Source organism: Epinephelus lanceolatus, chromosome 12, assembly GCF_041903045.1.
Source record: "Epinephelus lanceolatus isolate andai-2023 chromosome 12, ASM4190304v1, whole genome shotgun sequence".
In the NCBI taxonomy this organism is placed as follows: Eukaryota; Metazoa; Chordata; class Actinopteri; order Perciformes; family Serranidae; genus Epinephelus; species Epinephelus lanceolatus.
The window spans coordinates 25,019,816-25,046,419 of record NC_135745.1 but is presented as its reverse complement, the minus strand read 5'-3'; the positions used below and the strand labels follow the sequence as shown (position 1 = coordinate 25,046,419).

Genomic DNA, 26,604 nt, shown 5'->3' with positions numbered 1-26,604 from the left:
CTCTTAAATGCCTTTTCAATGACATTTAAGATGTAACAAAAAATGGCACTGATTATCAAATTATGATTGTATTTCTTATCATCTAAAAATCCAGTGTGTAAGATTCAGGGGCATACAAGTATGTTTTCTTTCATTTATAATCACCTGAAAATAAGAATTGTTGTTTTCATTACCTTAGAATGAGCTGTTTAGGCCTACATTGGAAGCAAGTCCTCGTCCAAAGAGATAGACATGTTGCACTGCCATGTTTCTAAAGTAGCGCTGAATTGTCAAACCAAACACTTACTGTAGAAAGGGCGCTATGCGTTTTTGTGACGGCCACTGTATTTTGCAGCTGGTCAGCTCCCGGTGAGAACCTGAACATCTGGATCTTACGTTATCAGAGAAAGAAGGTGAGCACACATTAGCAGGTGCTAAGCTAGCTGCCGGTCTCCAACGTGACAAACAGGGTAGGAGAAACACTGATTCGTAATGTGAAACTGCTTTATTCATTGTTTTTACCGGTTTTAACCACCTGAGCCGTTTGTTTTGGAGATGAAACTGAAGGAATTCTAACTGGGAAAAGTTTCAGCTGGTTGAAATTTGCAATCCTCACCACTAGATGGCACTAAATCCCCAGGAATATTTTACACTGTTCCTTTAAACTTGAATCACAAGGTGGCGTAGGATTGGATTTTTTTTTCCTCTTTTACGTAGCCATTTTAATGACAGTGTCGCCTCCACACATGCAACTGTTCCACCCAAACAAGTTAACCCCCGGACATTGTTTTGCAAGAGCACCATCACTGCATGCTGGGCATAGTGGCGCCCAAGACAACTGTGATTGGTTTAAAGAAACACAAACAAGCCAGAACGTTTTTTTCGTGCCTGGTCTCACTCCGAAGTCGTCGAAATCTGACGCTTGGGCAGTGACTTGAAGTGTCAGAAACCAATGAAAAAAGGCGTCCTTGAACGTCGGCATGACATGCAGCCATTTGCCATTATAGTTTAACGGCACCCAGCAGCATCAGGGGAAACACGGTGGGACAAGGTTAAAAGTTAAGGCAGCAAAAGTCCGAGTGGGGCTGGCGGGAGGGGTGGTGGATGGGTCCAACAAACACTGACCTTCACCCGAGAGAGCGGTGCTTGTGTCCCAAAAGACTGTCGTTGAAGGCAAAAAAAATGTCAATTCACAGAGTTTTACTGACGTATTGTGTTTATTTTGAAAGAGACTGTATGTAAACAGTAAATTTCCTGTGAAAATGGAAGTGTATTTTGAAAGAAGACAATGGATATAACAGGCAGAACTTGACACAGTGTCCCAGGACATCAACGACCAACACACCCAGGGTATCTTGCAGTTGTGTGTGGAATGTGGAAAGTCCATGACCAAACGTCGACATGCGACAAGGTCGGAGTGAGAATGTGTTGTTTTTTCTCCATAGCAGAATGATGGTCTGTGATCCCAGACTTTTCTGTAGCTCTGACGCAGCTCTGTGGAGATAGATCTGGCTACACAACACTACTGCTGGAATGTCCCAGACAGTCTTGTGCACGCCCCCACACATGGGCCACCCCCCCCTCATACTGTCTCTTTGAGAAGCTTGTTGCCACGCTGTCAGGACCCCCGACTGTGCCCCCATAATGCACCAGCACTTCTGCATGGCCCCCCTGTCGGGGCCGGTCTGAAGCCACTGGTGCGCAGGCTGCAGCCACTCACAAAGGTCAAGGCTGTCATACAGTAGGTGTGTGAGGTTGCTCGACCTGGATGTAGCAGCAGTGAAGGTGGGGGGTCATTACGCCCCCACGTGCCATGTACCGGTGATTGAAGCTGGCTCGCTCCCTTACACCTTTCACCCCGGCTGGAGGGGGGGAATTGAAATCAATACGGCCTATGATGAGGAGACCTGAGTGGGACAGGGGTGAGGGAAGAGGGAGGAGGGGGAGGAGAGAGAGTTGACGGATGGCTGGTTAAAGGGGGGCGATCAATTACCCTGATGGATTGCTTTTTGGGGATTTCAGAAATGAGACGGATTTCTGCTCCTTTAAGACCCATTGTCCACTGGAGGAGAAGGAGGCTGCTCCACTGCAGTTTGCATAACATCCTGAGAAGCTGGAATATCACTCACTTACATCTTTGTTATAGTGAGAAGTGGCAACTGGTCCCTCCTCCTCTTCCCAAGCCTTTATTTTTCGAAAATGTTTAATCCCCCTGTCCCCTCCCCCCCCTTCCACACATTCTCCCTCTAACGGATCCCCTCTCTACATTATTCTCTGTGCATTTTAATTTTTTTTCTGTCACCGGGGGCCCAGTTTCCCCGCCCACTCTCCTCATTTTCGCCTGAGTCTAGAATAGTGGAGCCAAGAAATAGTTAATCTCTCCGGCTGCTGCTATGATTGGCCGCTGTATGCAGCCCTCAGCCTCCTTGAATGAGAAACAGGGGTAACCAGGCAACTTCAGAGCTGGAGAGAGGGGGGAAGAAGATAGGGCTTTACGGGATCTTAGAATTGAGCAAGAATTTTGAACATGTAAAAGAGAAAAAAAAGCGAGGCAATGTGATTTCACCTTGTGTGTCCGGCAAATGGAATTAACAAATGGATTTTCTTAAACACGCTCTCTCCCTCTCCCTGTCTCCTCTCTCCTCTCATTGGGGGGGAAATAGAGCGCTCAGATGAAGGGGACACAGATGTGGATTAAAACGCATAAATGGGACACTCCAGAGAAGCATCCGCTGAGAAAAGGTGAGTGGCATCTCGAGCTTCTCTATTAACAAGCGGTGTTTTAAAAATTGTGAAACTGTAGGGCTGTTTAAGGATGCGAGGCAGCTCCCGCGACATGTCAGGATTTATGGATAGGATGCGTTGGCCGCTGAATGAGAATGGGTTGCGGAACAGTCCGCCACGGATGACTGAGGAACAGTCACATATGTGATGGAAATGACACAAATGGGATCAGAAATGAGCTCGTGAGACAGATCATCGATGTTGCTTTGGTGGATTTGAATGTGGAGTCCTTTAAAGCGCAAACGCCGGTCGGCTGTCAGCCTGCTGTCCCATATTGAATTGCGCACAAATTGGAAATGTCGTTTTGAAATGATTTCGATGCATGACTCTCATGTGTAGGTTATATTGCTGTATAGATGTCAGTAAAGATACAAGCTCAAAGCTTTTCCAGCCTCGTCCCCCCCCCCCTCCCTCCACAAATATTCAAATGAAGAGATGTCCTGCTGCAACAGCAGTAAGTCATCTTCAAACGACTGCGTGTTAACCGGCTCTGATGCTGAGTGCATGATGACGCATATGTTGATAAATGTATTGATCGCTGTTCTGAAACGGGGGAAAATGCTCAGCGGGCTGCATTGACGGGGATGAGTACCTGTGGATGGATGGTTAGATGGGAGCGCGCTGCGCAGCGCAGCGGCACCGGTCTGACCGGCAGCGCTGAGCCAAAGTCTGCTTCAAGGCAGCGCATAGGCCTGTACAAGAGTGAGTCCTGTGGTCTTCGTGCTCATGGGTCAATGTGGGGATAAAAACTATCCTGCTAATTGTGGAAGCATCTGTCGTGGGGGAAGTCTAACTGCGTCAGGGCTGCAGTTGCGCCCACATTTGGATTTTCCCGATGAGAGGTGGATGGATCGGCAAATGATTCGCATTTTCTTGCACAGAACACATTTGGATTCAACTTTTTATAGTCTGCCATGTCCTTTAGGTGTCATATGTATCCATACTGACCCACCAGCACTTTAAAATAATCATATGAACGAGTTATTTGATCTTATTTGAGTCCCAAAAGTGAAAAATAGGTTTGCTCTGCAGAATATTTTGTTGTAACACTAATACTGAAACAATTTCTTAAAGGGATAGTTCGGATTTTTTTTTTAAGTGGAGTTGTATGGGGTGCTTATGCTACATAGTCAGTGTATGACATACAGTAGATGTCAGTTGGCACGCCAGTTTAGAGAAGCAGGCTGATGTCCAACACGGAAGCAAAGCAAAGTACGGCTGTGGACGGAAGCAGCAGCAAAACACATTTCAGCCACCTAAAAACAGTCAGTATCAGATTAACTGTCCACTATATTTAGAGTATTTTCACTGCTTTACCTTTCCATCAGACAGTCTGTTTCAATGGGGAGGCCGTTAATGGCTTCACTTCCCCATCTATACTCTTGTCAAAGCCACCAGACTCCATTGAGAAAAACAGTAATTTTGGCTCTCTGAACACGGGAGCAGCTGGTCTACCGCAGCTTTGATTGGGTAGCTAGTTTTGTTGTTGTTTTGTGCCTGTGGTGAATCCAAACTAACCTTTAAACACCAAAGTCACAGAATGACACAAATAAACTGACTGATGGTGGCAGCTGTAGACCAGCAACTCCTGTGTTCAGGGATGTTAAATCACTGTTTTTCTCAATGCAGTCTGGCTTTGAAGAGAGCAAAATAACAGCTTCATTTTCCCGGGAAATTCCTGTCTGACATCAAAGTAGAGTGGTAAGAATACTCTTAATACACCAAACACTAAACACTTATTAGGTGGCTAAAAAATGTTTTGACCCCCTCTACAGCAGTACATTACAGCTTCCATGTTGGACTCCAGCCTGCTTCTCCAAACTGGTGTTGTGCCAACTGATGGTTTGTAACATTCTGTCTATGGATAAGAATCCCATACAGCCTCACTTAAAAAAAATCTGAACTATCCCTTAAAGTATCTATACGAGGAGCTACTGGTGGAATATTTAACCCATTCCTTCCATGATTTTCAATGATTTTAGCCAATCAGACCTCAAATCCCCCCTTGGTTAAAACTGAATATGAGCCAACATGACCAGTTCAGATGCACAGTTCAGTACTGGAGCATATGTCTGTCATGATGTCCTGTGTTTTATGCTTGAGTGCTTATGTAAGAACAGGCCTAGATGGAAAATGGCCTTGACTATTGCTGTGGAAAAGCAGTAACAAAACAGCTAGCAGCTATAAAACAAGCTGATGGAGAAATAACGTTGCTTGCCTACATCTCGTCGGCTCAGATGACCATAAGTCGTGTTTATGTTGCGGCTAGGCGGAGTGTAAGCAAAGGGCGGGCGTTAGCGTTTTTGACATTGGTGCCAGAGTTCATCTGCGACTTCTGCCGATCGGCCAAACTGCCTATTATAATCTCCTTACAGAGGATGTTCTGCAACAGATCCTAAGCTGCACTCACTGCTGGCTCGATTGTAGGACACATGTGTTGCACACACAGACACACTCACACACATACAGTACAATTTCCAGTTGTCATCCCAAGACAGTTCTTTGCAGCCCAGTGTGAGTTGTGGGGCTTAATTTGGAGCTGAACAAAACACTAGAGAGCATTAACTTCTTCAATAAGGGCTTCTTTGTTGGGTCTCCCAGTGGAATCAAGACACTTAATTTAGCTCCTGACAGCAAAAGCAGTGAGTGGATATGTGAGCTATATCTTATCCGATTAAGACCATAATGCCTTTTCCCCCTTTCGCAATTATTGTAAAATGGTGAAAGTGGTTTGGTTATTTCTTTTTCATGTTATCTCGGCACAATTACAACAAAGCAGGGACAACATTTGGGCTGGTTGTTGTTTTGCACTCCTGTAATCCTTTGGGTTTGTCTCGCCCATTTGCCATAGTGTTACCTCTTGGCTTTTGTCTTGCTAAAGCCTGGTGCGTTATCACATTTGTTGTTTGTCTTCATATTGCAGTGGCATTACCTTAAGTTGAACTCCCTTGAGATTTCTCCAAGTGCTCTGAGATAATGCATCTAACGAAGAGGGGTTACACTGACATAAATGTAGCGTTTCAGCATTAGACACACGATTGCTGGAGTGGCCTAAATATTTCATAAAAGTAGTTTTAATGAGCTTGCAAGATTGTGTCTGAGTTCTCATTTTGCTGGTGGCCTTAAAACATCCAGTCTCCTCATTAATGGAGATATGGCCCTTGGCAGAGGCAGGTCAGAGGTGATCCCAGCTGCCTCGGTTGAACAAAAAAGAAAGATTGCTCAGATAGCGGTGCATTCAGGATGCTGAATGATGCACACGCTCCGTCGGGAGTGTAATCAACATGACAGGTGCATCTGAAGTTGAGAGTGCAACGGGAGGGTGGTGGCAACCAAATGTGTCAGAAGCAAAGACTCAAGCTACAAGCTGTAAGAGGAGGCACAGATAAGGAGCTCAGATCTCCCTCAAGGGAAGTTTAAAGGGATATTTTGACATTTTGGGAAATACTTTAATTCACTTTCTTGCCAAGAGTGAGATGAGAACATCCTTACAAAAATCGCAGTGTAGAACAGTTTGCTGTTTTATGGGGGTTATGTGCCAGATTATTTCTTGGCTGGGACCACTTCCTGGAGTCTCTGCTGGTTGCCTTGCAACATGGCCCCAGCCAACAAATGGTCTGGCACCAAACCTCCATAAAACAATTGTTTTTACGCTTTAGTTTTTGTACAGATTAAACAAACAAGCGTAAAGTTTTAATTGGTGAGCTTTAGAAGTGCTGCAAGGCCGATTTTCTTACCTTTGGAAGGAGTCAGGATGGTTGTGTCCTCCTGTTTCCACTCTTTAGGCTACACTAAGCTAACCGTACATTTCCAGGAACTTCATTTTTAGCGTACCATCGTAACAGTGGTATCGATCTTCTTGTGTAACTCAACAACAAAGTAAATAGAAATCCCCAAAATGTCAAACCGTGACTGAAACATTTTCCAGGAGAATTGTCCTGCAAAGAAACAGCCCAGATGGTGGCATTGTACATTTCTGCAAATTATGGATACTTAAGATACGTATCATATACTCTACCTTGACGACATGCCTACCATACTACAGACAACTGCAGACCACTGAGACCAACAAACAACAAAACTGGTTGTTTTTTTCAGGTTATTCATTGCTGTGCTCACAGTCACTTTTTGGGCTCCAAACTTGGGTGTAATGTAGCAACCTGTCAGCAGGATAGTGGCATGAAAAGCAGTTTTTTTACTGAGACATTGCTGCTTTTCCAGTGGGGATTATCCCCCCAAAACATGATCTTTTTCGAAGTGTTTTAAAACCTAAATCCAACCAAATGTTAACCACAGTGTTGCCAAAACTTTTCTGGCAGCTTTTTAGCCACCAAATGTAGGTGTTTTGTTTTTTAGCAATCTCCCTTGTGCTTCCACCAGAGATAGTGCCACAAAAGGGGTTGTTCCTTACTGACACATGCATTTGCTGCATTTCCAGCTGCGATAGCAGCATGAAAAGCGGCTGTTTTTTACTGTGACATTGTTGCATTTTCTGGCAGGTTAGTGCTGTGAAAAATGTTTTTCTTTTTCTTTTCTTTTTTTTCTTTCTTTTTTTTTTTTTTTTTACCAAAACATTGCTGCATTTCTAGCTGCAATAGTCACACAAAAAGAAGTTGTTTTAACAGAGACATTGCTGCATTTTCTGCCAGGATAGAGCCCAAAAGGGGATTGTTTTTTACCAGAACATTGCTGCATTTTCAGCTGTGATAGTGCCACGAAAAGTAGATGTTTTAGACCAAGACATTGATGCAGTTTCTGCCAGGATAGTACCGATAAAAACTGTTGTTTTTTCTTCCACATTTCCAGCTGCAATAGTGCTACAAAAAGCGGTTGTTTTTTACAGAGACATTGCTGAATTTCCTGCCAGGATAGTGCCACAAAAAGGATTGGTTTTTTTGCCAAGACTTTGCTGCCTTTCCATCAGGGGTCCTGCCACAAAACTGGGTATTTAAAGCCCAAACTTTATCCTACAGTCTATAGAAATGTAAAATTTGAACATATACACTCCATAATAATGTACAAATATCCAGGGTTTGCAGAAATGTACAGTGCCAATATTTATTCTGGTGATTGGGTTGAAAGAAAAAAAAATGTTTAGATAGACCTCACAGTATAACAGAAACACTCCTCACTTTTTACTCAGACACCAGTAAGCTGTTGTGCGAAATATAAAACCTGATATTGGAAAATGTTTAAATGAGCATTTAAACCCACCCTTTTAAAACTGAACACAGACCCCAGAGAATAGAAGATATTATCTTGCACATTAAACTCTGTTTTTTTTTTCATAATGTAATGAGACTGTAGATTGCAACTCTATTTCCGTTTGTATCTTGTTACATATGAATTCATTAAATGCTTTCCAATATCCATTTAGACATTATGTAAGTAGACCATTCTGTTTACAGAAGCATCAAACCTTATCAGAATGCTCTTTATTATTGAATTACATGTTGAAAAAAAGAGAAGTGTAAGTTATCTGTCGAGTAATAATAATTGTTGCTAATGGCAATTAATGCGTAATTAACGTGTCCATCAATTCACATGGACTTTGGTCAATTATAGATATATATGTAAATCATGCAGAAACTGCAGTCAGGCACCACTGACTACAAGTGTTTTCCCACAGTTATTTCCTTTATCACACTGACCCTGTTGAGTTGACAATGAGGCCGCGACCCCGCCACTATAGAGAGTGTTACTGGAATCAAATGGGCCAGTGAATTGCCAGCCCATCACACAATTATTTCCATTGTGTGGAGCCGGGCAGCTAGTAATCCTTGTGCCTTGACCTGTAACATCTGGTGAGTGAGTGAAGTGTTCAGTGTGAAGCCAGCAGTGTCGGTCTGCCTCCCATGTTCAGCCGGAGCAGCCGTCACTGCCCGCTTCACTTCCAGAGGACTGGGCATCTTCAATGCATCAATGACACCAGCCATCACAAGGGACATGTAGCATGCCAAACCAGTGATTCATTAGGACTCAATTAGCTGGGAGGCATGGGGCGCCCTGCCATATGCCTCGAGGTTCTACGGCAATCTGTACCCACTCCCTACTACTGTACTCTCAACCGTCTTTGGCACTGTACACTCTGTACATGTGTGTTGCACCAGTGCTGTACAGTACTTTTCACAGAGCCATCGTCTTTGTACTATTAAAACAAGGCAGTAGTAGAGATTTAGCGGCTCTGTCTCCAGCCACCCAGCTTCCGTGCTGGAAATGAGTCACAATGACCTTCAGCTCAACTCATGTTGTGCCAGTTGGCTCCGAATGAAATGCTCATCCATCTACTGAAGTATGAGGCTGTGGAGCTCCAGATACTGTAAATCTTAGGAGGTAAGAAAGGCCCCCGCTCAATATCGACTTCGCTTTACTTGCCAAGAGGCGGCGTGTGCTGCCGACAAGATCTATCCGCCCTCAAATCTAGTTTGTCTTCTTATCTGTGCCAAGGTAAAGGACCCCCTCACCCTTTCCTCCGTGCCCCCACCGCCCAATCAAGCTCTTCCACAACCCTAAATTAATGAAATTAGATGGGAGCTGAGCGCAGTCCAAAAAGAGAACAAAAGCAATGAACGCACAAAGCTCCAGATATGTGATGTGAGATGATGTGGCATACACAGACTGTCTGTACATGTAAACTGGCACATGATAAGTGTTAATGATTGACGTTTACGCATTTTTTTAAAGGTCGATACTGCTAATTTGCTGTCAAAGCTGCCACAGATTTATGTCACGCTGACATTCAGATATTTCAATTCATTTATCTTTTAAAGGGCCAGTGTGTAATATTTGGCATGGTTTATTGTCAATCTGAATCTGAATCTGAATATTCTACCCATTAATATGTTTATACAAGTGTATGATCGCTATAAAATAAAATTCGTTTGGTTTTCGTAGCCTTATAATTATGCTTTTATATATATATATATATCAAGGGCCTTGCTTTAGAGAGGTCGCCATCTTGCGCCGCCATGTACGTACAGCAGACCGAGTGGACAATCCAGCCAGCCAGAGAACGCGTTTCATGTGTATAAATGAACCAACGAAGACAGCGGAAGGGAAGAAGAAGGAGAAAGAAACAGCAGAGAGTGTTAGTAGTTCGTCGATAGAGAGTAGTGAAAAGTTTTTTTAGTTATAAAGTTTGCGAATGGACCATACTTACCACGCAACAGGAGAGAATGAACCCGAACCGTCATCTGCGAGGAAAAGAAGACGCAACTTCACTCCTTGTGATGCACTCTCTGCGGCGCTTTTCCTCCTGGTGATATATCTCCCCAACAATGGCAGCAGTAGCACTGAATCCCATTCTGTGCATTCAGCCTCTCTTCTCACCCGCTCAGCATCAAACACATGGAGTTCCTCATCTGTGTGCTCCGGCTCAAACAGGTATGGCTCTGGGTCTGTGTCCGCTACAAGAAACTCTTCAAAATCGCGTTCAAAGTCGTCCATTGCAGCTACTATAGTCCGGAGATATTGCTAGGCTAAATAAACAGCTGAGCACTGTTTACCGGCTACGCTGTCAGTCAGTGTGCGGGCTGGAGATTGGCGTAGCAGAGAGGGGAGGGGGGTCCCCACTTAGTATGGCAAACGAGTTTGTGTGTAAAGTTATTAAGTGTGTCTGTTACGCTAGAAGAGTCAGAGTTTGGGACGGACTGGAGTGTTACCAGAGTTTCTGGAGTGCTCAAATAAACGGGCCTTTTTCCCGAACGCTCCTCTGGTCTCCTGCTCGTGAGGGATTCATTACAATATCGTAACATGGCTTAGATTTCTAAATAAACATTCACCTCGTCGCTAGATAGACCTACTCCTGAAAAAGTCGTGCGCAAGGCTTTTTGTCCCTACGAGGCCACCGTCATTTACCCAACGGGAGGGGTGAGCGAGTGAGCCCTGCAATCTAGAATTTGACCACTGATGTCACTGTTTTCAACTGTTTTCAACCCATTTTACACACTGGGCCTTTAAAGGCCCTGTGAAACAACAGTTTGGGTGTCTTTTATTTATTTATTTTTGAGTGAAATTAAATATATGATCAGGTAACATTTCCACAGGGATTTGATCAAATCATGATCAATATGTGCAGAGGACTGCTGGCCTTCATCCCCATCTCTGTCGCCTGCATTGTTCAGGCTGTTCTCATGCTCTGTTTGTACGTATACCTACGAAAAGTAACGTACCAGAATTTATATGTAACCCACGTTATTGGGAAGGCTGCAATCAGGTGACCAATGGGGAGTAAAGAAGGAAGCAGTATAAAAGGAGAAAGTCTGCTTAAGGAGACAGGTAGGGGTGGTGCTTGGGTCAAACAAACACAGGACTTACCCCCAAGAGACCAGTGTTTATAACTTTAAGTTATTTTGAGGTACATCGTCACCATGTTTCTTTTCCTAAACCTAACCTAGGTAACTTCCCTCAGCTAAACCCAACCTATATAACATTACACTAAGTATGTAACATGACAACTCCATTCGCTGGGTACTAATTTGTTAGATATCAAACAAACCATTATATAAGGATATGTTGCTTCGTTAGATTAGGAGGTCTAGAAGGAGTTAGAAATGTATATATTAAGCCACACTCCTCCGACCCATGACATAACTAGATATAACCATCTACTACCACAATGGGTTAAGTGCACTTTTACAGTACATAATGAGGTAGCTCAGCTGATCATCCCAAATTCCTTTTGATTGGCTATGTTTATCTATCTGCTAGTGAGTGCAGGATGTGTCATCGAATATGTTGAACCCTAAAACAGGAAGCTAAAAGAAGGGGATTTTGATATACCAACACTTGAAATGACTCAAAATACTCTTACCGTAAAACTTCAATTATTGGCCGGGGTAGTATTTGCTTAAATCACTGAAATCAGCAGGCCTACATTTGGGACAGGCTTCTACACGGGACAGGACTTTAATTCGTTTCACACAAAACTGTTCTTCAGCAAAGATCAGGAAATACAATCACATTGTTTATTCAAACCAGTATGAATATTACTTGAATAAAAGTTAGGCTTTAGATGATATATCAATTATGAATCATTCATGATGGGTTACGGCACCAGGCATACCGACACATCACCACTTTATGCTGTTAAAATAGTGCTCACAACTTTGATTCATTTTTATGAAAAACTCTTCATTCTTTTGATCCGAAGACCCTTATAGACTAAAGGAATATGAATGACTTACAGGGTAATTGAGGAATGGACACATAATTTGAAGGAGCCAACAACCTAGTTTTATAAAACCAAAGAACTTCTATTAAAAGTTAGTAAAAGGGACTCAGGATTTAATTGGGACTCTGCTTATAATTGAAGTTTTATGGAATTTGACCTATTCAGAGAAACAATTAATGCAGGGGCACAGGATAAAATGTTTTGGGGGGTTTTTTATGTCACTGGATCTTATATTTGTCCATTTTATGCAGAGAAATCTGTAACAGAGGAACAAATATCTGAAATCAAGATTCATAATAATTATTTTAAGCATTTAGATACTTAATCATTCTATGATTTTCAGAGGAAATTAACTTTTTGAAGATAAATTAAAGGGACACTTCGGTATATCTCAACCTTGACCCAGTTTTCCCATGTTTTTGTGTGGAAATGATGAATGGGAACAGCAGTTTTTGGAGTTGGTGCAGCTGCAGTGGCGAAATAGGCTGCAACCACTCAGGGCAATTATACACTGTCAATTTATGTCTGCTTATAGTGTTTGTTTTTGCCACTAACAGGCTTGGATTGTTAGTACGAGTGTCTGACGGCATTGTGGGAAGGACCCCTACAGAGAAATTATAAATTTTTCTTTATCTTTTGTTGATCCAGTCTGTTTGTTATTGTGTCTAACCAAGTCTCGCTCATGGAGAAGCCTCATTGTGAAGTTAGTTAAGTGGTTCAAGGAAGACAGTAACAAACCGACTGGATCAAAGGTAAAAAAAAACAAAGTTTTGTTTCTCAGTAGGGATCCTTTTCATAATGTTTTCAGACACTTACAAAAACAATCTGAGTCTGTCAGTGCCAAAAACAAGCAAATTTAGATGGTGAAAACATGCCCCAAGTGGATACACTGCAGCCTGTTTTGCAGCTGCCTCTCATCCAATACTGGACCACTTTCAAAAACTGTGGTTACAATTATTCACTTAGACACAAAAACAGGTTGAAAAATACCAAAGTTACACTTTAATGTTGAATTTTCAACAAATTAGTTACTGCACAATTGACTGACATGCAAAAATGGTGCAATACATATTAATACTATGTCCCTGAATATAAGCATCAACCTAGAATTTGTTTGTGAAGCCATGGAGCAAACCATCAACCAACAAGGCTGTTTTTATTTGGGTCTATTTTAATTTTATGCGAGTTGTTTTGAGGGAGTGACTTCAAGAAATGAAAAAAAAAACAGAGTGTGTTTTTGCAATTAAAAGCGTAACTTTTCAATAATGCCAGGAGCACGAGAGGAGCCAAAGAAAGGAAATCGAGTCAAGTTGGAGCAGCTCTGCCCTAGTTGTAGGCACGTGCAGCCACCCAACTGCACTCCTCCAGCGTTTTCACCGCATTACCCAGAAACGCTACGTTCGTGTGACCCAATTTATCAGCCTCTCCTCCCCATTCATCTGCTTTCACAGATGCACTACAGGAGGCTCCATAAGCAGCAGAGCATTCATCACCTCTGAGTAGTGAGGTCCTTTCGGTTTCATCCCGTTGGCCCATTCTACAACCTTATTCCCCACAGGCGGGACAGCAGCTCCATATGTGGCTGATGATTATAATAGTGTGGCGGGCTGGCAGCAGCAGGCTCTACAGTGGCTGAGGTGCATTTGTGCGTGCATTTGTGTTTGTGTTCTATAAAATATGTAATCAAATATAAGCTTAGCAGGGTTTTTCTTCCACTGGCAGTCAATTTAAATATTGTATCTGCCACATCTCCTTACTGTAGTGCTTTTTCAACCCCCTGGAGGTAATTGAGATGTTTAGTTCAGCCTAGAGGAGCTATCAAACTCAATTCTCATGCGATTTCACATCCTCTGATTCATGTTTTTCCTTATTGAGCGCAGCACATCTCCCCCCGTTTGGATCATTTACAGTTGTGAGTAATCAAACATTAAATGACAATAAAAGTTTATTCACTCGCACACAAAGGAAGCAGCTCTTCAGTGAAACTGTTTTAAAAGAGGTGTTGATTTAACTTAATGGTCATTTCGGAGGCTGTTTGTTGTGTTTCTGATATTTAGTTCAGCTTTATTTATAGAAAAGAAACTCCTGTCAGAGTAATGCAAAACAATTCAATCGTACCAACAACTGCAGCCTCCAAAATACCTCCACACTCACATCAACAGAAACTGAGCATTATAACCTTGGTGATGGTAGAATATACTGCAGGACTGTTGTCTTAGACTGCATTAGTTTTAGTTTTGTGTACCAAATAAACTGGCAACTGAGCGTATAATGAATTAGATTAAGCCAGTAGGTTGTCTGTTGGTGTTACTCTCATGTGGCCAACATGGAGGACAAGGCCAAGTGAGCAGAATAGTCCATTATCTCTGACTATTTAATGCATCTTTCAGTTACTACACTGTAGAGATGTAGGAAAACATGACACCTCAGTTACATTTTAGTTAGTCTCTATATACAGACTCTACATTCAGTGAATGTAGAGTCTGTAGGCAAACCCCGGAGATCTTGCCTCCGGAAGAAGAGCGGAAGAGCCCTGGTTTCCGGTTGTAGTCCACGTGATATTGACCAATCACGTTTGAGCCGGCTGCAGTTGTTGCCAGGTTAAATGGTCTGTGCGGTGAACTAACGAGGTGGAACATTATTGGCGTCACTGCAAACTCTGAATCCATCGCAGTGGTTCAGCATATTTACTTATATATAAACGGAAGTCGGAAACGGAAATTCGCCTCCTCCACCCAAATCAAACCGGAATGCCGTATCGCCGTCTGCCGGAAGTCAGACGCCAAATACAGTCGATGGGTTCCAAGAATGCATTTTCTTCAACATAATAAGCAAACATTTACAAAACTTTTCTAAATCACAAAATGTCCATACTCAACATGTCTGCAAAATACTCAAAAACAACATTTCGTTTAGGTACTCAAAACCATGGCCTTTCCCAAACCTTAAAGAAACACTTCACCCCCTAAATGACTATTCGTATATCAGATACTCACCCTGTAATACTTTGAATTTGTGAGGAAAACTTTGTTTTTCTTGCATACCTACACAGCGAACAAAGAATCCAAAAAAAATTCTGTGATTTGAAGTCGTAGGGGTCCACGTTTAACAACAGCACAACTATATCAAAACATCCATTTACGAACTTCCACACAACTTGTGCAGTACAATCTAAGTCTCATTTATCCAATCGTATGCTCAGTATTTCACAAACACACAGCCCTTTCTAGTTGAGAACTGAACTGACAGTGAAACATAATGCTGTCTTCAACCAGACTCCACTTACAAAAACAGTCATTTTACCTCGCTGAACACGGGCGCTGCTGGTCTACCACTGCCTCGATCTGTTAAATCCTTATTGTTTTTGTGTGATTTCAGAGAATCTGAACTAACACCTTAAAAAACCAAAGTCACACAATAACACAAACAAACAAACAGGGTGATATACATTCATTCATTTGGGGGTGACATATTCCTTTAACTCAGGGACAATCATATCTGACATGTAAGTAAAATGCTAAATGAACTTTTCACTCTTAATAGCTGCTGACATTTGATTCTCCTAAATGTCTGCCCAGGCAGAGTAATTGCAGCTGCTCTAATTTGTAACTTTGTACCTTTTTTAATTAAATGGAGATCTCTCTCGTTGTGGCGCCTGCAGGGAACAGATTCTGTTTTTTTGATGTGGAGCTGCACTGACGAAAAGCATCTGGCACTGCAACGGCGGTCAGCATGACGTCTTCTGACGAGACCCTTTGGATCACTTCTCATCAGAGCATCACAGTTGGAGGCTACCCTGATGTTTTGCTCTAATCAGCCATCAAGTGTCATATTCAGAAGGCTTCACTCAGGCTTATACCAGGCCTCTGCTCTGGGTTTATACAAAACATGAGCGACTGAAGAAGCGGCGCCTCGGAGAGACAACAGTGGCACTGTTTGTGTGTGTTCGCGATCTGTGTGAGATCTTGACCTTGCGATACCATTGTAATGAGAGGCAGTCGAATATTTCACTTATCATTAGCGGCATGATTAGCTGCCAATGGGCTGTGCCCGGCGTAGTTTAATCCTCCCGGTCTCCGGAGTGCGATAACATATGAGATGACAACAGTTTCACACCCGGTTTCATACCTCCCGTGGTTCCATACGTCGCAGCAGCCTAATCACTCATGAGAGATTAATGAGAGACGTTGAGGTGTGGTGGGACATTCACTAATTACACCCGCACATACTGTATTGTAGTCAGGGGAATAGACAGTTTATGTGTGAGTGTGTGTGTAAGCTTCTTTAAAAGTACAGCTTTACGAGACACCTGTTACTTAACAGTGGGAGAAGTTGAGCTTCAACAAAGGCGCCCTCAAGAGAGACAAAGTTAAAAGTACTTTGTGGAAGTGATGATATCTACAGTACAGCTGCAAAAACAAAATCACATCAATGCAAAATATCACTAATTGGGATGTTAACAAGAGCAGTAGTTTATTTGGAGAAAAATAATCCTTTCCGTGTTTTGAAGAGCTCCTACAGCTGCCTACAAGAAACTCGTATAGTCATGAAAGTAAACCACATAACCCATCTACGTGATCACAGCAAGAAGCATTACACGTGCTAACTTTCTTTTGAATGTAATGTCAGTCACTGCTATATTTCCTCTCAGGCGTATTTCTGCCAGACGCAGCAGTGTGAAAGGAACTCCACACCCGGGTTCGAGTCCAGCCTGTGGCCCTTTGCTGCATGTCATCCCCTCTCTCTCTCTCTCTCCCCCTTTCACACTTAACTGTCCTGTCCATTAAAGGCAAAAAATGCCCAAAAAATATCTTTAAAAAAAAGATGTGAATGTGAAAAGGGGTTGCTCATAGTTGTAAAACTACAGAGAATTATCATCTGAATCTGCAGCTCCCCTCGTCTTAACAAAATTTTAAAGTAATTTTCAGCTCATTGCTTCGCTGGTTAACCCGCAACATTCAAGCGGTACTCATTCCCGGGTCATCAAGCACTAACACTTTGTCACACCCCTCTGCCTGTGTCAGAGTCCTGCACTGGGTCGGGTAAAAACAGCTGATTTGCGGGTGGTTTTTAAAAAAACATTTTTTCCCGGGTTCGGATCTGGGTGGAAAAAATAACATGCGGGTCAATCGCGGGTTTTAGATAAACACATCAGTCATTAGTTCGGTAAACTACTGATAACTATCTTGGTCATTATTTACTCTCTGAGGATCGCCTCTGCTATTTCGCAACGGTCATTGGTTCAGCTGTTTACACGCGTTTCACCATCTAATAATACAATTTGTGATTGGACGACAGAATCAACATGGCTGCCACTGTCTAACAAGCGCCGCTTCCAAAATAGTAAATAATTATTTAGGTATTTAAGAAATAAGTGGATAAAACGTACAACTATCAATTTATAATGTTTCTGAAGTGTTTCCCTGATGGATTACTTCTCTCCTTGATGGATTCCAAAAACACGTGACAGCTCGTAACTGCTGAACGTCGCTCTGGACTGAAAGTAAGTCTATTATTAGGCTATACATGTAAAGTTCCTTTACATAGATTAAAAGTTTAAAAGCATTAAACGTAACAAACGAGTGCTTTTACACTTGTATGGTAGAAGAACACAGAGGGTTGATGATGGAGCTGAAGTCAGGTTTTTATTGTGAGAGCTGCTTCATTCAGGTCGTTGTTTACTCACTGGCACCTTAACTGTGGCGATATGCTGTTCAATATTCAGCCAATATGACCCAAAATGATTACTTTAAATCCGGGTTATGGGTCGGGCTGCGGGTCGTGTTTCAACGGGTCGGACCGGGTTGCGCTACTAATTGGCCTGACGCGCGGGTTTGCGGTTCAGGTGCGGGTTTGTACGTCGCCGGGTCGGGTCGGGGCGGATCTTGAAAACTGGACCCGTGCAGGACTCTGGCCTGTGTTACTGCAGGCTGTTCTCATGCATTGTTCATAAGTATACCTACAATAGTGCAAAAGAATTCCTATGCAGCCCATGTAATCATAAGGCAGTAATTCGAATATAACCCACATTATTATGAAGGCTGCGTTCATGTGACCAAGTGCTGATGGGAGTAAAGATGGAAGTAGCATAAAGAGTGACAATCTGCTTAAGGAGGCAGGTTAAGGAAGTGGATGGGGCAAACAAACACAGGACTTTCCTCCAGGAACTTGGAGTTATTTTAAGGTACGTCATCACCACGTTTCTTGTCCTAAACCTAACCTACAGAGCTTTACTTGCCTAAAAATTACCTTCATAACTTTACGTTAACTACATAAATTTACATTAAGTACGTGACATGGGGCCAGCCTTGTGTCTTTTACGAAACCTAACCGAGCGTAACATGACAACTCCATTCGTGGGGCACTAATTTGTTAGATATCACACCTTTACTGTCTGAATGAGATTCACCAGGCTTTCAATTAACTCCAACGTAAACCCATCCCTCGTAATATTAGCAACTGACGTATTATACAGAGCAAGAAAGTCCAAGAAGAGAGGAGGTCTGGGTGGATGGATGGGTCAAACAATCACAAATTTCACCCAGGGGAGTGCAGTATGTGTCTTGTGTGGAACCAAAAGTCAGCGTCTTGTAACCCAAGCCATGATCTTATTCTTAACCTAACCAAGTCGTTGTGTTGCCTAAACCTTAAGTAGCTGTGGTTCCGAATTTTCCTGTGAAGTTTAGTTTTAAAAAACACTGTATGTATGTATCAACCTGAAACTGACAGGAAGCTAGAGGGGTACCTAGAGCATAATAGTCACAGTCTATTTGTTGAGTTGGGAGTGAAAACCTGTTGCATTTTTGCTGTTTTGGTGCACTCTCACCGTTCTCATTGTTGTTCTCAGTCACAGCAGACAGCTGTTTTCAATGAAAAGCTTTACAGACCCACCTGCTCAGTACCGAAACAGCACACATACAAAGTTAATGACTAAGTGATGAGCGTAGTGGAGCATTTAGCTACTAAAGAGCCAGATATTTCCCTCAGGAGTTGGTAGAGACCAAAACAGAGCTAAAAGACAGTGAATAGTAGACTAAAAATTATGTATGTGAATGGAACAGTTATTTTCACAATAATAACTAAATTGCAAATTAGAAATAAAAAATATGGACACCCCAGTTGCCAAAATAATTGTTGACATAGTACATTTTTGCAAACTACGGAAACTTATCTTGAAACTTACATTTCAATTTGATGTTGTGACTACGCTGTTGTTAAAATGTGGTTGAGTTTAGGCCCAAAACCCACTTGGTTCGGGTTTGGAAAACATCATGTTTTAGCTTAAAATACCCAGTTTTGTGGGCACAAACATGCTGGAAATGTCCGACCTCTTGGTAAAAAATACCACTTTTGTTGTTTGTTAGTCTGCTGCTGGATGCGGCGTGGCAGCCAACTCAGTTGCTCTTCTTCGTGATGACAAAGTCAGCTCATAAACATGTCATCCGAACTACGTCACTTTAGAAACGTTGATATGATACGTATGAAACATACAAATGTAACTAATCTGTGGTTTGCTGAGCTGACATGGAAATGAGCATTTACCAACGTCCTGTTTGTCAAACACTCCGGCCAATAGCTACTGACTTTACAGCTATTATCACTGTCAGCGAGTAAATAAAGTGAGCACTGGCGCAGCTCTATGCTTAAAGGTCCTGTGTGTAGGATTTAAGGGAACCTATTGGCAGAAATCATATAAAATATTCACAATTGTGGTTTCATTAGTTAATAATCACCGGAAAATTGTAATTATTCGTCACCTTAGAATGAGCCGGTTATATCTATTTACAGTATGGTCCTCTTCCACAGAGTCCGCTGTGTTGCTTCTTCAGTAGATTAGAATGGACAAATCAAACTCTAGCTTTAGATAGGCCATTCCTGTTTCCGCGTCGGCCACCGTAATTCCCCTACAATTGGGAGAAGTTTCAGTTCTGCCCCCCCCCCCCCCCCCCCCCCCCCCCCCCGTCTCCGATAATTTCCATACAGTCCCTCAGTAGGCTCAAAATGACAACAGTAATTAGGACCTAAAAAGTTTGACTTGCATTAGTCCAAAATATGTCACACTGCTGTTTCATTTACATTAAGCGAAACTACTCCCCAACACTTTGTGTATGAGGTATGTCACATCATGACAACATCAATAAGACACTGTGACAGCAAGTAGAAAAACGAAAAGGTTCCTGTTTTGAAACGAGTGTGTGGTGCTTCACTTCAGCTTCATTAATGCTGTCCCGCAGACTGCAGGTAATGTTTTTGTGCTCTGCAGTTTTGATCATGGCAACTTTCATCTCAGCTTCACTGGATCGCTGTTGTGCTTGATAGTCATATTGCCTGTCCACAGTGCTGCTGAATCAAATTTGTGTCTTTTTAAGACATGAATGCAGTCAGGACAACAAACGGTGAAACGGTTACTCACAGTCGAGTTTCATAAAGAGGCTGCTTGCGTATCTAAATTATATCCATGACCCACGTGCAATTAAAGAGGACACCTTTTGGCTATTTATTTAGTTCAAAGGGAACACAGAGGGAGGGAAAAGTCCCTAATTGTCTCATTAATTACTCTCCGCATGAAATAATGACCAAACCAAGGTATCCACAGTTCTTTTGTAACCCACAAAGGAAGGCAGGGGTGGGGGTGGCAGCAAAATAAAACATGCTTCAACCTCTTTTCACAAATAGGCATTATGTTGGAAGGGAGGGAGACAAAGAAAAAGAGGGCAGGAGAGAACAGGAGTGGGAGGAGAGAAAAAAAAAGAGGTAAAGATGAAATTGAAAGAGTAAAAAAAAAGGCTGTTTAGATTAAAAATGATAAATACAGAGCAAATCAAAAAGAGAGGAAAAGAGAGACAGAAGGAGAAGAGCTTGGCTGTGAGGTAGCATGGTGTTTGTCCAGGCCTTCTGGAGCCTGCCCAGTTCTCTCTCCCACCGAACGTGGTAAATAGGCTGTTTTAACACACTGTTCAGACGCTGAGACACAGCACAACAACAAACCAAATCAACAGTGAATTAAAGACTCCTCGGGGAAGCCACAGAGTAACATCAGAGGAGGTGTTTTGGAGAGACAGATCCACCAATTAACTGTTCTGAGAGGGGTCCGGGAGTCTCACGCCGGCTATGTTTCCAGACCTGCTGTATTCGGTGGGTGGAATTAGATGAATAAAAAAGGAGGAAATGTATCTTGTTTTCACGCTATTGTTTACTGTCACCATAGGGAGCTGGTGACACTTTATTAGCCTGAATGTGTCTGTTATAGAGGCAGAAGCAGCCTAAGAAATGCAAACCTTCAAAATAAACCCCATTAATATTTGCATCTTGAGACCTCTGCTGTGTGAGCGCGAATGTGTTTGTTCATTTATGTCATGTCTCAGACTTGAAGAGACCACCCCCCCCTTCACACACGCACACACATCGTGTCCTCGCTCTTCTTCCATCTTAAATTGGGCCCAGTTATCCTGCAGCTGAGCTGGTAAAAGGATAATGCAGGAGCACTTCAGAGGGCAGCTCCTCACTGCCCTCTGCGCAGCTCTGCCCGGCCATGTTGGAGCCACGCCTAACTGAGTGCACAGCTCCAAGGCCTGTGCTGACATAAATCTGCACGGCAAAGCAACTGTGTGGCAATGCTTATTTAGTTTACCAGCTGTAGCTGCTGAACCTGAAGCAATGAGGCCTCCCTTTCCCTCAGAAAGTAGACGAGAGCGCTTCAAATGCCCAAACTGAATTTTTTTGTATGTATTTTCTTCCCTCCCCTCCTCCTCCGCTCGCACACTTGACTGTTCCATCGTCAGAGGCCCTCCATCTTGTCAGAATGAGGTGAACTAATGGGCCGTGGCTGAACAGCCTGAGCTCAGAGGCTATCAGTTCCCCCTGGAAGGCCAGCAAGGCAGAGGAGGAGGAGAAGAAGAAAGGAGAGGTCCTTCTACTGCTTTAGCTGCAATATTTTAGCTTTCCTTCACATAAATCCTTGCAGAAGTCACAAGGAATTGTTTAATTTATAGTACCATGTCAATACAGGGTCACTGTCCCCATTTCTTCTGCTTCCCCTTGGTGTAAATGTTGCTTGCTTTGTGCTAGCTAAAAGAGAGCTTGGTAATTTACTTAGTTTGGACGTAGTTACGTCATCCATAGGTTTGTGGACTGCCGTTTTGAAGCCTCGATTTCAGCATTTCAGCAGTCGCCATTTTGATTTTTTGGAGCCAGAAGTGACCATATTTGAACAAAAGGGTGGAGCTGTGCAAGAGAGATGGGTGACGCAGACTGTAGTGATGCCTGGATCCATCCTTACCTATGCATAATTTCAAGCCTTAATAAAATGTAAACAGATGAGGTATACAAAAATTCACCCCTCGTACAGTTGTCACAAATGTTTAAATTAGCTGTCAAGACCAAAACTGTTTTTGCACCAGGCTGTAAACATGTTTATTTTTACTGTAAAGATGGATATTTTAACACGGAGGTCTATGAGGATTGACTTGCTTTTGAAGCCAGCCTCAAGTGGCCATTAGAGGAACTGTAGTTCTTGGCACCTGGAGGTTGCCGCTAGGTTTTTAACCATTCTAGCTGTGTGGTTCAGTCAGTCTGTCGGTTGGTCTTTTGCGCAACCACCTACTGACAACTCGGATCATGTATCCTATTGAATTTTGTGATTTGACTTTTCTGGTATTACCACCATGGAGTTCATGTTTGTTGCTTTGAGCGAAATATCCCAAAAACTATTTAATGGATTGCCATGAAATTTGGTTCACATATTCATTTCCCCCCTTAAGATGAACTGAAATAAAGTTGCTGATAACTTAAGTCTTCATCTAGCGCCATCATCAAGACTTAAATGTTCATGACTAAACACTTGCAAAGCTAATGACATTCCCATTAGCTTCATCTGTACTTAGTGCTAAATAGTAAATGCCAACATTCTAACACTGTAAACTAAAAAGATGGTAAATGCATGGATGTATAAAAAGAACTAGATACAGGAACAGCAAGCATTTGACAGTGGCCAAACCATATGATTACAACTGCCAGATCCATCGCGTAGTCCTGTGGGCCCCAAAAATTGTTTTTCCCATAGTTTTGTGAAAGACACTGTAAATCAGTCTATCAATGCATAATTTTATAGGTACATAAGCTTCCCTGTATGAACACTTACATAACCAGGGCTTGACGCTAACTTTTTTCCCAAGGAGCACATGTGCTTCTAAGTTGAAAAAGTAAGGAGCGCACAAAGAACTTTAGGGCCACAATGTAAATTGATCAAATAATGTGTTTTCCGTAATAAACGTGATGCAAATAGACATTTACAAGCAAAATTATTTAATGAATTTGTATACAAAATGTACAGAAAGGTAAAATCATCAAGTTTTGAAAAAGTAGGCCTATTGCAATTTAATTTTGTCTTTAATGTTATTATCTTATATATATTATCTTCGCAATATGATTATCTTATATAATGTTATTACTATCCTAAAACATTCTCCAGGTCCTCTGAAACTCTGCAGGACTTAAGCCTCTTTCACACAGAGCTTTCGCAGCACCCACAGAGGGGTAGGGCACAGAGGACAGGATTTGGGGGAGTACAGGCTCGTTCAGGAGCTACAGCTCCATGGTGACCGCTTCCGGGTCTACTTCAGGCTCGGAAGCGGTCACCATGGAGCTGTAGCGACCGCTTCCGGGTCTACTTCAGGCTCTTCTCTGCTATTGGACGCACGTCGCCGAGGTGTCATCACAGCGTGCAGACGCCGTGACATGCGCCCTCTCGCGCGCCCGCTCAGCTCGGCGGCAGAGCGGTGCGCACTTGCGCACATGATTTTTACCTAACTATAAACAAGTGGTTTTTGTGCCTACATCTAACCGTACTTTAACCAAAGCATTGTTGCCACATTAAGTTTCAATGTATCCGCTACATAATAATGTGTAAATGTTACTCATCAGTGGTTTGCAGAAACATACAATGCCAACATTTCTTCTGGCAGTCCGGTTGTCTAAAAACAAATTAACCTTATATTTGATTCAACGGTTATCAGCCACTTGGAAGGCCACAGAAGACGATCTTATTGTCGATTGTTAGGCTGTGATAAGAGCTGTTTCAGATTAATATAAAATGTCCAGCCTTGGAAAAATAAACACAACAGTACTGACTAAAGGCTTTATGTAAAGAGAGGATATAGCAGTAGCTGGCCGGCCTCTGCTGCCATAGATGACACAAGGTAACACAGCAGGGCTATTCAGAGGAGCATTGCTCGACCAGGTTGTGACAGTTGTGTCCCACTCCATAAGCTGGGGGGCATTTTGTAACAAAGATGACCAGCGCGAGGTGCCAAAGCCGGTCTGTCGAACAAACGTTGCACCGGCCCCAGGCCATGCCAGCCTTGGCCAGGAAGAGATGGAGACGGTCTGGTGGATGGGGGGCGTCCCCGGTCCTCAGCAGCCGCACGCAAACTGGAGAGCACAGACTGCGCCTTCCATCGGGACCACAGTGAATGGAGGTGTAATTGGCCATATCCAGTGATAGATGGCTGTTCCACCTTTGTTACTCATCGGTGGCAGGATGCACGGAGGCTTGTCTCACAATATGAGGTTGATTGTGCAGTCTATTAAACACAGGTCTCAGGAGGAAATGTGACTTACAAGAATGCCGGAGCTTAAAAAAAAAAATCTCAAGAATGATCAGATTTAAAAATCAGCAAGTGTTCAGTGATTGCCCATTATATTTCAGAGATGGTAAACATGACTGAAAATCTGATCAGCCTTAATGAATCATTCTCATCCACAGAGGCAACTGGGAAGATAGAACTCAATCTATTTGTTGTAAATTACAACTCTTGTCTCTCTGCAACATAAATCTAAATTACAGTTTTTATTTCATTGCAACCAAATTATTACGTCAAGCAGTATGTGCATTAATTACATAATTATGAAGCAGTGAAAGCAGTAACTACACTCTGTTATTTTTTATGTGACTGGTAGCGTTTTGATTGACCTGTACATCAACTCACTAAAGGTTGTAGGCATCTTTCTGACAATCTTGATCAAAACAACGAAGAACGACTTGTTCCCCATCTTGAAAAAGATTCAGATCACATCTCATCCCACTACACTGACACTGCATGACAAGATATATGCACCTGCATGTTGCCCTGGGGGCCGAGTTCACCTTGTCAAGGTATACGCTCAAGTCCTCTCCTGAAAAATCAATAGCTTGCATGATTGATATGCCTCATGTTAAGGAAGAGAGAGTTGCCATACATCAGGTTCTCACACTGCATGCCTGTTTTTGTTCAGTAATCCGGTTACGGGGCAAAGAGTCTGACGCAAGCAGGAAACAAACATCTCAAGAGATGATTTGTGAAACGCTGGCAGACGGAGACAAAGACGGCGGCGGCTTGATGGAAGGGAATAAAGAAAGGCAAGCAGAAATCAAATTGACTTCCCTCAAGGAAGTTTTCCTTTGCGCTTGAGAAAGGTAGTACTAAAATGAACAAATTAATAAATAAAGGGTGGCTTTTGTCAAGGGCTTTTGACATCCCCTCGCAGTTGAGAGTAGCTGGAGAAACGAGTGATGCTCGTTAACTCTGACCCAAATCATAAGAGACACTGGGAGCTGTTAAAACACAGAGCAGATTGGGGAGTCTGGGTGACCTAGATAGCATTGGTTTTGACAAGCAGCCGTACATCACATTAAATCGCTCTTCCGTCTAATACAATGAGGCATATCTCCCTCGTTGGTAATGAAAATTACATTCTGATAAGGTTCTTTGTGACATGGAAAATACTTCTCCCATCGCTGGCACTCCAAGGCTCCATCTGAGACGTTCTTATGGGGAGATTGCCCCTTCGCCCAGACCTGGGTGACATTATCTGCCTCATAAGCACACATGAAGGGTGACACATGGTCTAGACAGTCATGCACAAGGAGAACCGGTGGTGATGAAGCAACCGCAATGACCTGTTGTTAAAGGAAATGAAATGTGTCTTAACATCATAGTTCATTTTGGAATAATGGGAGGGTTGAAGGACTTGTCTGCGGGATGAAAATGAGGCAGATAGCTGTAAAGAGGCTATTTCATACATCAATTTGTTTAATGCATACATACAGGACTGCACAAAGCTATGCATCTCTACACTGAAAAAAAGGTTTATCTGGAAGGTTTCCATTACAGCAGTATCTAGTCTTGTAACCCCATTTGTGACCTTAGAACCCTGTACGTTACATTCTGTAATATTCGTATCCCTCTTCAGGATAAATCCAACCATCCACCCCCAAAAAACGGTTGTATAGGTTGTCTGTGCAAGCAGCCTATTACAACTCATATTAACATTTATTGTTTGGTGGCAACCACTAGTAGCCTTAGTAATTATGACAGGAGCAAAAGAGGAAGTCAGGTGACGTAGTATAAGGTTGCGGATACACGTGCATGAAATCAACATTGGCGAATATTTGCCTCCTGTTCATTTCATGTGCAAAACAATGAAAAAAATTGCTCCAGAATTTGCAAAGTAAATTTGCATGTTTGCATCGTGTGGAGTTAACTTTGGTGAACTTCGGCAGGCTATGGTTACAAGCCTGCATTTGCTCATGTGTGACCATTGCCTTAAAGAGCTACAAAGTCAACATAGCACATAGCACTTTTTTCATACAGTGGTGAAGGAATGACCCACCCTACTCTCCCTGTGATTGG

General features: G+C 42.6%; 1 protein-coding gene across 3 annotated transcripts in view; it reads left to right on the top strand.

Moving 5' to 3' along the window:
- Positions 1–2,348: 2,348 nt before the first annotated feature.
- Positions 2,349–26,604, top strand: part of LOC117271832 (disabled homolog 1) — a 68,921-nt gene continuing 44,665 nt past the window's right edge. For all 3 annotated transcript variants that reach the window (XM_078173151.1, XM_078173152.1, XM_078173150.1), the window contains exon 1: positions 2,349–2,721. The gene's annotated coding sequence lies outside the window, so the exon portion shown is untranslated. The remainder of the gene's footprint in view (positions 2,722–26,604) is intronic.